Source organism: Mytilus galloprovincialis, chromosome 11 (assembly GCF_965363235.1).
Source record: "Mytilus galloprovincialis chromosome 11, xbMytGall1.hap1.1, whole genome shotgun sequence".
NCBI lineage: Eukaryota > Metazoa > Mollusca > Bivalvia > Mytilida > Mytilidae > Mytilus > Mytilus galloprovincialis.
In genome coordinates this window covers 47,625,677-47,639,903 of record NC_134848.1, presented here as the reverse complement: position 1 = coordinate 47,639,903, position 14,227 = coordinate 47,625,677, and the positions used below count along the sequence as shown (strand labels likewise).

Genomic DNA, 14,227 nt, shown 5'->3' with positions numbered 1-14,227 from the left:
TATAAAATGTGCTTCCTTTGCCAGTCTTTTATATTTGTTCGATTCGTTCATTCGTGCTATATATATATATCAGTCTAAAAATGTGCACAACGGTACTGATATAAGGTGTTATTATACGAAAATGTTGTTATTAAATTGTATTGACAAATATTTTGGCTCAACAAATGGCCTTCTTCGGTGTCAAAAGTTTTAACAATACTGATACATAATGTTTAAGGTGTAAAAATAGATCAATTCTGTTCTGTTCTGTTCTGTTCAGGTAGATTCCTCCGTTATATATCGGAGCACTCCCACTTGTGGATATATGGTTTTAAAATATTTACAGATATTTACAGTGTGGTGTGGTGCTCAAGTTTAAAAAACCTTATATACAGGTAAAACTGTGAATTTTAAGAACAATGGTTTAAAATTATAATACAGGTAAGTTTTGATCGATTGATTTTAATCCAAAATCCTGAATATCATAATATAAACAAATCACTATAATTCAATATACGTGACTGTGTATATTAACAATAAAATTGAGTGAAAAACAAAACTGCTAGTATTTCTTATGGATGCCGTTTGGATGATGTACATCAAGTTCCTTTATCCAAAATCTTTCCCGAACCTGTCGCTGGGCATCACTCCAGTGAATGTTCTGTTCGATCACTAGATTTTTCATGCAGTTAAAGTCATCAAGTTTGAGACCCGACCCGACTGTGTGAAGTGCTGAGAAACTGGGAGAAGTGGCTTCTTAAAGATATCACTCATGGCCATTGAGTCGTTTGTGGAAACGCTGCTTTGACTCACCGACATATTGGAGGGGCCACAAACCAAACATTCTAGTATGTAAACAACATTCATACTTTTGCAGGTAACATTGCAAAATATCTAATAGTTATTTTCGGTTGCCTTACTGTGAAATGTTGATGAGTGCTGCATCTGTAGACAGCATTTACAGCGTTTATCTTTTATATATTTAAATATATATACAAAACCACCTTATTTAAAAAGAAATGTTTCTTTTATTATTTTAAAGTGTACTATTTTACTCTTATAACTTTTTTGGTCTTTTGGAAAATGTTGTTTGAGCTGTTTTTAGACCCTTCTACAACGAAATTTGTTTTACATGCACACGTATACAAATTGCGATTTTAATCCAACGCAATAATAGGTTTGAACGTAGTTTTCAATTTAGACTCGTATATATATATATATATATATATATATATATGTCGTGTACAAGTTGCGATTTTGTACAGGTTATAACATGTACAAAAATATTGTACATATTATAACTTGTATAATGCAAAAATACAAGATATAACATGTACAAAAGTACATCATACATGTTATAACCTGTACAATTGCTTAAAAATGGTTTTAACTTTTACAAAATTTAAAATAAAGTAAAAATATATACATTTAAATTCACCACTGCATAAAGAACAACAATAAATAGGCCAGAACGTGTCTTTTTCTGTAGAGGACAATGATCACAAAGTTTCAGAAATACATGTTTCATGACTTATGTTGGCAAAATGTGTTTTCATGTAATTGTATGTTTTATGCAGTCCATCATGGCTTAAATAAGTGTGAAACTATTTACTAAAAGCTTGCATTCCTCAATGACAATTACATTAGATACTAATAACTAAATTCTTCCAAAAAATTTAAGAACGATTCCTAATAATTTTGGGAAATACTCCTCCCTCTCGATTTTAAAGACTAAAACAATGTCTCATAAGCTTACTCTGTAAAAGTAAGAGAGAGCTGAAATAGTTTTCATTGGACCACGCTTCATTATCAATATCTTTGGATCTACTCCTCAACATTTTTGGCCTACAACATGACTTATGTAAATTTATAACTCAATTTTTGTTTATAAACTATAAAATCATTGCATGAGGCGAATGTGATTTTGATATGTTTTAAATATATATCCTCTACTTTGAAAGCATGTATTTGTGGCCTTTGGATGTTGTCTGCTCCACGGGCAGGTTGTTTTTTTTAGACACATACCCAATTTCAATTCTCAATTTTATTTGTAAACACATCTATCCTGACTATCTTCTTATGTCTTTTAGTGTCAACTAGAATGAAAGTATTTTACTATTGCCTTCAAAGTGGACACTCACAATTATAATTCATCAAATAAAGATATGTCCATAGATAGTCATAAGAGGATCATAAGACATGTCCTAAAATATATCTTATGACAGGTCTTAGGAATGATTCGTAATACCGACCCCTGGACATTAACTGGGATAACATCCCTAATGCGCCTAGAAATGACGAACTCAAAAGTCACGTGTAAAGAAACAATCTCTGTGTAGTGATATTGGACATGTTTGTATTTTTTACAAATGACTGAACTTAACCATTTGTGTTGATTAGGAAAGTAGAGGAACATAGAATAAATGTGTAAAATCTATGGAGCTATAAAATGTGTTCAAAGTATTAAATTTTCAAAGAACTTATTGTGTTAAAAAGTGGATATTTTACCACAAGGAGCCGCATCACAAAAGGATGTTCGGGGTATGCTAATTTACACAAAAAGTAATCTCACTTTGTACCCCGAAAATTTAACCACATTTGTGAAAATGTTACAGCTTACTAACGAACTATCCAAGTTTACGATATGGACTGAGCTACAGGAAAAAAAACGTTACCATTACCGCCTATGTAAAAACAATTAAAGATATTGATCCAACTGTAGCAAAAAGGGACAAACACACTAACATGAAGGAATAATAAAAAAGTTATGAAAATGTTACTGAGGTCAATATCATCTGTTGCGATAATAGCAAAATATCCTTATTTTTCGATTTTGTACAAGTTAAAACCATTGTTAAGCAATATGTTGTACAGGTTATAACATGTATTGGGTACTTTTGTACATGTTATAACTTGTATTTTTGCATTATACAAGTTATAACATGTACAATATTTTTGTACATGTTATAACCTGTACAAAATCGCAACTTGTACACATATATATATAAGTACGTCTGAACCAGTGACAACTCTACAACAGATGTATCCATCGGATCACCAGCAGTGGTGGTGATAAATGGCTGTGTATATTCTGTATACACAACTCGTTTAAACACCAACCCAACAATGTTAGATCTGTAAATTTGCTTTCGCAAATGTTTCTTCTTCCCTCGCCGGGATTCGAAACCAATGCTACTGAGATATCGTGACACCACATCGCCTGCACTGTAACCGGCACGCTAGACCACACGACCACCTGGGCTTCATAAAAATGAAGCTTTCGGTGACTGGGTGTTACCTTTTCACGTCAGTTTTAATTTAGCGTCGTATTACAGTACATGATATATAAGGCATGAATATATATATGCGATGTAAAACAAAAAGCCATACACGCAAACAAACACGAAATATGAAATCTGAAAACTCTATTTCGTATCAAGGTAGCGATTGTAAGAACTTCCATGTTTTTGTATACTGAGGAGATTTGAACTTAAAATCTTGAACAATTTACAATCAAATAGAATCTTATTTAAAAAGGGTTAATTCAGTTCAATGTGTGATGGACACACAGGAAAAAAGCAGGATGCGATATCAAATTTGCTTGAATAATAAATTTTTTATACATTTTTACTTCTTAAGTTTCTCAGAGAGGTATAGTGCAGTATAATTGCAACAACGACAACCATCAATCCACCTGTGACTAACTGATGTAGATGTATAGAAATATACAAATACAAATGTAATGCAGTTTACACTATCACATTTTGTTTTTACTTATAGTATAACTTGATGGAATTACCTATATTTTTAGTTACGCATTCTATCATATTTATTTTTATAACGTATTGGAATGGAATACTTTTGATTGCATTTTCATATATCTAAATAAATAAAAGCCCAAATTACTTAATTATAGCAAACACATCACATGTACACTAAGCCTAATTCCCTTACAATTGATTTGTATTTTGAATCTTTACTCAAATATACTGATTTTGTGTTATTGACGGATACCCTATATATTTTGTATGTCTATTAAATATCATATTTCGGTATAGATGCTTATCAACAGTGAGCTAATAATATCCATTTTCCCAAACGTCTCGTTAAGACGGTGACAGCTATTTATCAGAGGGAAGATATCACAGAAACGAACTACTGACGTTATATGCCAAGATATTGTTTTGTGTTTTTTTTATATGAATTAAATATGCAGAGTATAGAAAACTTTCGATAACAATATGGTATATAAGTATTCGCAAATCATATATTATCACTGTATATATTAGTGATATGATTGAGAGGACGCTGGGCATACTATTAGTTACATAGTGTGTTAGTGACCTAATATGATATATACAGGATGAGAGCGAAGCTCGAACCCCATATGGAATTTATTTACCCTGTATATATCATATTAGGTCACTAGCACACTATGTAACGAATTTCTCTTATCGACTATCTTTATTTGTTGAATTTAGACTAAAGTTATCTTATTTGCTATCATAACACATCTTCTTCTTTCTGTATTAAAGTGTTCAATTTTAAGAACCTTCTTCAATTGGTCTGCACTTAAAAACTAATGTAAACGATAAATATCTATTATTAATAACCTTGATATAACAATATTAAACAGAACTTTCAATAATTTTCAATAATCAAACAGTGCCTCAGTTGTAAATCCACTATTGTACTAACTGTGTATTGAAATAAGCCCCGCCTCCCTACTAACTTAATATGGAATATACACAGTCTCCACGAGGTTGCTTTTAACCAATCATATTCCTAAAAATGTATAGGAGGTAGGATAAACCGTATTACTTTTCTGTCCAATCCATTGATCCAGAAAACAGTTACTTAGACATTTTCCTGTAGAGGTTGTGTGTTGCAAATCAATAGTCATCAGTAATGAGCTGAGAGAGGATATGTTTGTAGATTGAATATTTAAAAATATTGATAGTGCATGAAATTATTTAAATATGCATTTTTAGTGGGTTCACGATGGTTTGAAAATGTCTCCATGAAAATGTACTTGCACAATACATTTGTTTGCCAAGGCCCTATTTTAACTGGTTTAATATATATATATATTAGTAAAATAAATGTTAGTTCTTATCCGGATTGGAATACATGGCTATAGAATCTATTGACGATGAACATGTTTTTTTTCTATCATGATTGAATGTCTTTGGTGACAACTGTTTTGTGTCGTTTTAGACTTATAAGTTATACTGGAGTATCGAAACCATTATGTTGAATTTTGTTCTTAAATGTACAATGGTGTTTATATTTACCCTGGTCGCTGAAGGACAGCAAGTTGGTTAGTAATTTCTCTTACCGTACATTTTGTCTGTATTAATTTCTCGAATGCTTTATACATGAAATTATTCAAACAAACGTAATGATGAAAAAAAAACAAATGTTTTCTATGTCAATTTAATTTCAAGAATAGATTATCATGAACGTAACTATATCAAACCACAAGTTCTTTGCTTTACTGAGAGGTGTCAATTTGTTCTAGAAATGTATTGAATACCTTGTTCTTCAACTACTTTTACTTGTTTTCTTATTAGAATACATTGAATAATAATTATTGCATATAGTAAGCGAAAAAGCAAAGCAAAAACAACAAATCATTTAAAAATAAAATGACCTTAGCATCAAGCATTTAGTTGATATTTGATGTAAACGATATTTTTTTATTATGTGGCACAGGTGATTTACGACTGGTTGATGGTTCTTATTCAAGAGAAGGAAGACTAGAAATATACCATAATGGCATATGGGGTAGTATCTGTAACGATAATTTCGATTATCGTGACGCAAGTGTTGCATGTAGACAATTAGGCTTTAGGTATGGACAATACTTTTCATAAAAAAAAATTACTCACTTGTTTTTCGAAATGCAAATTTAAATCAATTCTTTGTTCAGCTAAAAGTTATCGAAAAAAGCGTAACAATATGATACGTATTCAAAGTTACTAGCAGCATCAGGCGTGTATTAAGTATTGAACATACATATGATAAACTTGACAAAATATTGTACGAACTGTTTTATAATATCGTTTGATAAGGAATACGTTGAATATACATAGTCTTTATTGTTTTTTGTAGTATTAAGTGAAATATAAAAATCACAAAAAACAAAATTCAAAAAGGAAAATCACAAATCAAATCGCAAAACCAAAAGCAACACACATCAAACGAATAAATAACAACTGGCATATTCCTGACTTGGTTACACAGGCATTTTCCTGTGTAGTGTGCTGTTAACAGAATTGGCGTTTTCAACACTATACACAGGTTTGCTAAATTATAAAAGTAAGAAATAAATGTAGACAAGCTATAGAACATAAACAGAACTAGTCATACGAAAAACGACATCAATTTGATGGCTAACAACATATCACATTGAAGTTTAGACACCACAATATATGTCACTTCGACATAAGGTTGAACACTGAACAAGATCATATTTGAGTTTACAATTGCTGATATTTGCAGTTGGCGTTAATAAAGATAAGAAAACACATTTCAACAATGTGCAAATGACGAAAACTAGAAATATTTTCAAATTGCATTTGATGTTAACAGATGTTTATCAGATGTGCAGTTTTATACACAAGGGGGCTATGTTCCATATATATTGATGGACGATGTGGGTTGTAATGGTTTGGAAACGTCGTTAAAGGAATGTTTGCATAATGGAATGGGAATTCATAACTGTGTTACAAATCAAAATGTAGGCATTCGATGCTTTGGTGGCTGCGAAGGTACAGTAAAATAGTCATCATAAGAAGCATAGTACGCGAAAAAAAATATTTCAGAAAGACAATTTGCCTGCTTCAGCAATAAGTACGCGTTCCTAGCAAAAACGCGCAACGATTAATACTAAACATTAAACTGATGAAATGTATATGGTTATCTTATCTAACACTTACAGCCCAACATTTTTTTCTATTCTGTATTTGTGTTCTAAACAGATAACGCTTTGACGCTCCGCCAACGGCAAGAATTTGTACTGCTGTTTACGAGTGTTATGTGAACTTTTGTAATCTCAGAATGTGCATTTCAATTGCATTCAAATGACGTATTGCTCCATCTGAGAATGACCGAGTCTTCTATTTTCATCCAACTTTCTGCTAATAGACAAACACGAACAGCAGAATTAACTCATTTTCAAAGGCGATTACTAAGCGGGCCTCAAAGAATTTTTAACTTGAAAATAAATGAAATAAATGTGTGTTTTTACTGTTTTTTAAAGCAAATATAATTTACCAAATTAATTGCTAGATACAGACAAAATCTGGAAAGTCTTTTGAGATATCTGTTGTAATTATACTCGGCTCGATATGGAGCAAATCTCACTGGATTTCGCATTTTACCTTTTTTTGAACCTGGTACAAATACAGCTGATATTTAAAGACATTTAATAGTTATTATCCAAATTTAAGATACAGTATTGTCATTTGCATACAGGATCTTATCTACGATAGGTGATCAGTTCAAAATGGTTATTTGAATCTAGTCATTGGACCAGGCCCCAGCCTTAGCGAATAAATCATGACAAGTAGTAATGCGAAATCAACAGTAGCTTTTGTATAGGGTGACGTCGAAGGAATCTAGTTATATAGATAGTTTTAACATGTAAACAAAATGAACAAAAAGTCTGTATATTCCTGTATATTACATTTAAGGAGATTTGTGGTTAGTTGGAGGAAGCAGATACGGCCGTCTTAATATATATCATAGTGGTTCGTGGGGAACAATTTGTGAAGACGACTTTGGATCTGAAGATGCATTAGTAGTCTGCAAGCAACTTGGGATAAAGTAAGACTAATCTAATTGTGTATCAACGTTTAACTCATAAAATCTTTTTGAACATTCAATAAGCGAAAAATAGCTTGAAATAGAGTAAATATACAAAAAACGGATTAGCGTATATCATGCATATGAAAAAGAAAATGTGGTATGACTGTCAATGAGACAGCTCTCTACAAGAAACCATTTTCACAGCAATTAGCAACTAAAGGTCACTGTGCAGCCTTCAACCATGAGCAAAGCCCATACTTTTATTTAATCAGATGTTTATAACTCAAGCTTGTTTTGGCGACTTTGAGACACGCAAACGGCAACGACTTTTATTGATTCAGTCAATATGCTAAATATATTGTTTCAAAGAAGAAGAAAAATGTAAATCAAACATAAGATTATGATCACAAATCATTTCGGACGTTTTAAAACATTGCATTTCTTGGTTTAAATCTGGTATCTTCGAAAGTTATATTTCCTATTACTATTTTTGCAATGCTAAGGGACCTCAATTGTGCAATATTACACGGCTGGTAATGGAAATGGTACTATCTGGCTTGATGATGTTGCTTGCAATGGACAGGAAAATAGACTTGACTCCTGTTATCATAAAGGATGGAGTGTGCACAATTGTGGACATAGCGGAGACGTTGGTGTGAGATGTTATGGTGGTTACCGTAGTTTTGAAGGTAAACACATTTGAATACACATTTACAGACTTTCAGCGAATTCTATTAAACTAGGAAACAGGTACGATTAAATAGTCGTAGATATTTGCTTTACCGTTACATTCTATATACATTCCTGTTAATTTCAGTTCTTGTACCAAGTCAGGAATATGACAGTTGTTCTCAAATAGTCCATATTTATATTATGAATACTAGTATTGGAAAGTGGTATACTACTGTTTTCTATATTTAGTGTAACGATAGGCATGGATACACCAATGTGACACGCATGTATGGTCTGATTCCGGATATGATAACTGGCTACCAGAGTCAAAATGACTTGCACGGTTAGCAATTACAGGTCCCAGTAACGCATTCATTGATGACAAAATTCCAGACTGCATGAAAATCAATATAAGTGAAATAAAAATAACATTGTTTAAAATAGCTGACTATAAAAATGATGTATAAAACAATGAATTAAAACCGTGCTTGCCGGATTTAATCACTGTGTTGAAGACCAATTCGTGGTCTTGTGCTGTTGTCTACTGATTGGTCAGTTTGTTTTGTTTTGTTGCCACCTTTCAATGTAATAATATACAGCAATTGATTTTTCCGACAACCCCAGTATTATAGGCTTCTGCCTTGCTACATATTAATATAGAATGTTGTAGGCTTGAACATGTTGTCTGTTGCGCTAACCTTCCACGAACATTGAACATTGGTGTTGCTGTACGAACTAATAAAACAATATCCAATCAGATGAAAAGGGATCATCCCATCAGAAATGTACAAAAAAAATTACAAAAACTCAAAACAACAAAGACAGATCTGAGAGTGCTACGGTAACTGAAAGCAATAACAATTAATAAAAATTCGTTCCACGTTTGCTACATTGACGGAAAAAAAACTTAACAGGTATCTCCAAACACTGTATCAACCTAATGTCATGTCTTATAAATCAGGTAAATTGAACTGTCGGTTACTTTTCTGAAACTGTCCAGCCTATTTTTATGAGGGATATATAATTTTAAGATGCCAATTTTTTTTTTGTAATGGTAAAAAAAGTAAAAAAGTTAACATACTTATTGTCAGCTGAGGACAAATAATAATGAAACTATAGACATGCATCGAGTTTCAAAATAAATTATACATATCAATGATATGACCACTCGAATCGCCAAACTAAAAATTATCATCGCTGAATATAATGTGGTTATAGTATTGTGGTATATGTATATAGGATTTTAATTATATATTTATAGCTTAAAATGTAATTTGTTTTTGCAATTATTTAAATTAAAAAATCTGAAGTGGTGAAATTTAAAAACATATAACTTTTGTAAACAAAACTAGTTATTCTTCGGATTTTGTTTCTACAGGGGATCTACGATTAGTTGGCGGAAATAATCACGAAGAAGGACGCCTCGAGATCTATCACAACTCTATGTGGGGAACAATATGTGATGATGGTTTCGGAACCACAGATGCTGTTGTGGCTTGTCGACAACTTGGTTACAGGTAAAAAAGCAAAATATACCCCGCTCCTATATAGAAAGATATATTATTTCGTATATTAGTCCCTCCGTCTGTGTTCCCATTAGTCAATCCATGGCATAAAATTGTGATTGCAGAACATAAATACGTTAATTTCTTGCCTTTGATATCAAGCGTTATGTGACCATATCTAATCGTGTGACACATATTAAGATTCACCTTCCTCTACCAATATACTGTAACACATACATTTATAATGATCATGTAAATCATAATCTGCATTCGTCTCAAAACCTACGAATCATTGCTTTTTTTAGAATTTGTAATGCAGATTGATCTAAAGATTTTATACTGTTTTAGGTGTTTTCACTTTTCACATCCATCACAAAAAAATCTTTGTTCTGAATACTTATATTGGTTCGTGTTGTTTATTCTTTAGTTTTCTATGTTGTGTCATGTGTACTATTGTTTTTCTGTTTGTCTTTTTCATTTTTAGCCATGGCGTTGTCAGTTTGTTTTGGATTTATGAGTTTGACTGTCCCTTTGGTATCTTTCGTCCCTCTTTTATAGACTTGTATCGTGTTTATCATTAGAGAGAAATAGCTTTCAATTCTACATGTGTATTCTACATGTTGGTATGCTTCACACCGTTTACTTTCACATAAATGTGTGAGATATAAAAAAAAAATGTATGACTTTGTAAACGTGTATCATGTCGTAATAACAATGCATTACGTTAGTGCAGGGTTATACAATACCTAGCATATATACCTAACGATATCAAGATATTGGTATTTAGTCAAATCTTAACCTGATTTTGTGACACAATTAGAATACCCAAATTTATAAAATGTAAACAATATGTCGAAATATTAAGGCTTTAAATAAATATCTATTTGTATTAGTTAATGCAATCACACGATGTGTATAGTGTCTTATACGATTACAAGTTTGTAATGTTGAACAACCATATCAAATCAGAGTGTAAACACATTAATTATAAGTTTTCAAAGTCAAGTAGTTCGAGCATTTTTCTGAGTAAGTGTTAAAAAGTTTCAAAGAAATATTCTTTACTGTGGGTAAGAATTCACAAGCCGTCAGTATCCTGTAGATTAATAACTTGTGGTTATATTAATAATTTAGAATCTTCCTTGAAGGTGGCGCACAAATGCGCAGCTAATTTATTCGATTGATGTGTCATTTGTATACAAGAGTTATATCTCTTTGAACTATGTTCAATTTCATAAAGTCAATGTGTAGATTGTCTACCTTGAACAGGGTTATAAATTTATCTTTTACATATAGTTTTGTTTTTATTGAATTTGAAAACTTTACAAAATCTGTAAATGTACTAGGTACTCGTATTTTTCATTAGTTTAGCAAAAACATTTATGTATATCTATAATTTCTTTTATTTGTTTTAAAATGTTCGAAATTAAGAATTATTTAATTATCTTATAATTATATTTTTGTTACATTTAAAAATTCAGACCATGCAAAAACGTCACAAATGAGCAAGGTTAAATCTACCCTCATCATCATTAAGTTTCTAAGAGCGATGAGACAAACTGCTCAAAATCACAGATTACAGCAACTTGTTTCAGAATAAAAATTTCCTGTATTATACCTAAATATAACATTAAGGAATGTAGGAAAATATTCAGAAACAAATGTCATTGTTACAGAAAAAGCATCTTCTTCAAAGTATTCATGAAATTGCTCTCTTTAAAGCCATATCCTAGAAATTATAAAGAACAACAATTCTTTTTAATATGATGTACAATATGCCGCTGAAAAAACACAGGTTTAATTGTGCTGTCAAGAATACACTATTTCAAGTTGTGGTATGCATAAAAATGTCCAACATCATTCGTCCTTCTACTCGTACAGACATTTGTTTCTACGATCGATATAGTGTATACAATTATGTCAAAACTCAAATGAAGCAGAAACGCTGATGTAAATTATCTGCTTTACTCGATCCCTAAAGACAAATACATGAAAGAAGTTTAATAGCGCCTAAAACAGTACACCATAGCCACCACTTTATTCCAGAATCTTCGAAATAATGCCGAATGTAATAGTGAAAAAATGTTATTGTAACATACCGAAAACAATTAGAACTTTTCCGAAAAAGTCTCTAAATGAAAACAGAAATATATCATCTTTCATAATGATTGAATGCTAGAAAAATTGACAAGAGCTATCTTACTTTAATCACAGAGAGGGGGTAGTAAGCAATTTTTAATTTAAGCCTAATTAACATTTAAACAAATTTCCACTCACAAATAATGCTACTTTATTCAAATAATATACATTGATATAAGGACTGTTAACTAAATCTTCTAATTTTATTAGATATTATGACAATATAAAAACATGCTATATAAACAGTTATAAAATCACAACAAACTAAAAGCGGATTATACATGGGATTGGTTATAGATCACATTCTCCATTCAGGTTTTAACAAATAATTTGATAAATTATTTCTTAAAAGGACATCCACTTCGACATTTTACACATCAGGTGGTGGGACAAACCAAATATGGTTAGACGATATGGGTTGCAATGGTACAGAAAAGAGAATTGATTATTGCAGGCATTTAGGATGGGGAATCGAAAATTGTGGCCATCATGAAGATGTTGGTGTAAGATGTACAGGAGAATATGGTGGTATCTAGAAATATAGTATTGTAGAATTATTAAATTTTGAACCATTTTAATGTCTTTAAATATTACAGAAACTGTCACGAGAACTGTTATAGATCAGTCTCTTTAGCAATTTTAACCATACTTTTAGAGCTGATTCTGACAGATGCTGGTTTACCTTAGAAGATATCCAAACAGTAACACCATACATACTATATATAATTGTTTTGGTAAATACTGGAATATATTTAAGAAATTCGGATAAACAAAGCGCATTGACAGTGTTACCACCAAAAGTTAAAAAAACGTTTTAGAATTGTATGATTTATAAAATTTTACAGTACATGGTAATTGGGGCTATTGGTCCGTGTGGTCAGCTTGCAGTTCAACAAGCGGTTCCGGTACAAGAACAAGAACAAGACGATGTGACAATCCTCTCCCAGCATTTGGTGGATCGTTCTGCACTGGGGATTCAAACGATTCACAAACATGTGTTGGTACATGTAGTTCTTGTCTAGGTATGTTATTCATCAGCCTTTAACTATTGAATTCGTTGAGGAATATTATATAGACGTTTTCGAAATATTAGAATCATGTTTATTTTATTATTGAAGATAACCCAATAACGAAGCAAAACATACCCACTTAAATGTACAAAAAAAAATCAAAACTACCGATAAACGAAATGATAGCAAGCAATATGTTTATATTTCATTGACAAAAATGAAATTATCAAATATTAATATGAGTACATGGAAATATGTATAAGCGAACAGTAAATGTTACACTTAAATATATTTATATATAGTATATATATTTGTTAAGGGGCCAGCTAAGGGACGCATCCGGGTGCGGGAATTTCTCGCTGCATTGAAGACCTGTTGGTGACCTTCTGCTGTTGTCTGTTCTATGGTCGGGTTGTGGTCTCTTTGACTTATTCCCTATTTCAATTCTGAATTGTATTCACTTATTGTCATTTGCATTGGTAAGAATTCTTTCTCGAAAAAAAATGTGCTTACTGTATTTTAAATTGTTTGCTTAAAGTTAACGGGAACTGGGGATCATGGTCATATTGGACAATATGTAGTTCTAGTTGTGATTCTGGCCATAAAACGAGATCCCGCCTCTGTAATAATCCGGTACCATCATCAAATGGCGCATACTGTAATGGAAAATCGTTTGAAGTACTTAATTGCAGCATTGCTAGGTGTACAGGTATGTTTGTCTCTTATGAGAATAACATTTTATTATGACGAGTACTAATATATGCTTAAGATTTGTTGTCAGAACTTTCAATGTACACCTAAAATCTCAATATATTCATATAAATTAACATGATAATGAAACGATGATTTCTGTTTCTCGGGTGGGGGGTCTTGTCTTTTTTTTGCTGTTTTTTTACTTTTGTATTACTAACCATCTAGATAGCCATTCTGTTAGATATTAAAGGATATAAGTATAGCAAACTAGATGTATGTGACACTAGTTTTAAGCCGATAAATATGGTTTTTGAAATATATTCTTACCTGGATAAAAGTAAAATCCCCAAAACTCCTAACACCAAATATTAAAAACGGAACGTTCTTCATCAAATAACAAATGCAAAAGGTCAAATACTT

At 31.7% G+C, this 14,227-nt stretch overlaps 1 long non-coding RNA gene across 1 annotated transcript; it reads left to right on the top strand.

Moving 5' to 3' along the window:
- Positions 1–9,858: 9,858 nt before the first annotated feature.
- LOC143052289 (uncharacterized) lies at positions 9,859–13,781 on the top strand. The gene is made up of 4 exons (XR_012971064.1): positions 9,859–9,980; positions 12,457–12,632; positions 12,950–13,126; positions 13,653–13,781. It is a non-coding gene; the product is annotated as an uncharacterized LOC143052289 (long non-coding RNA).
- Positions 13,782–14,227: the final 446 nt, after the last annotated feature.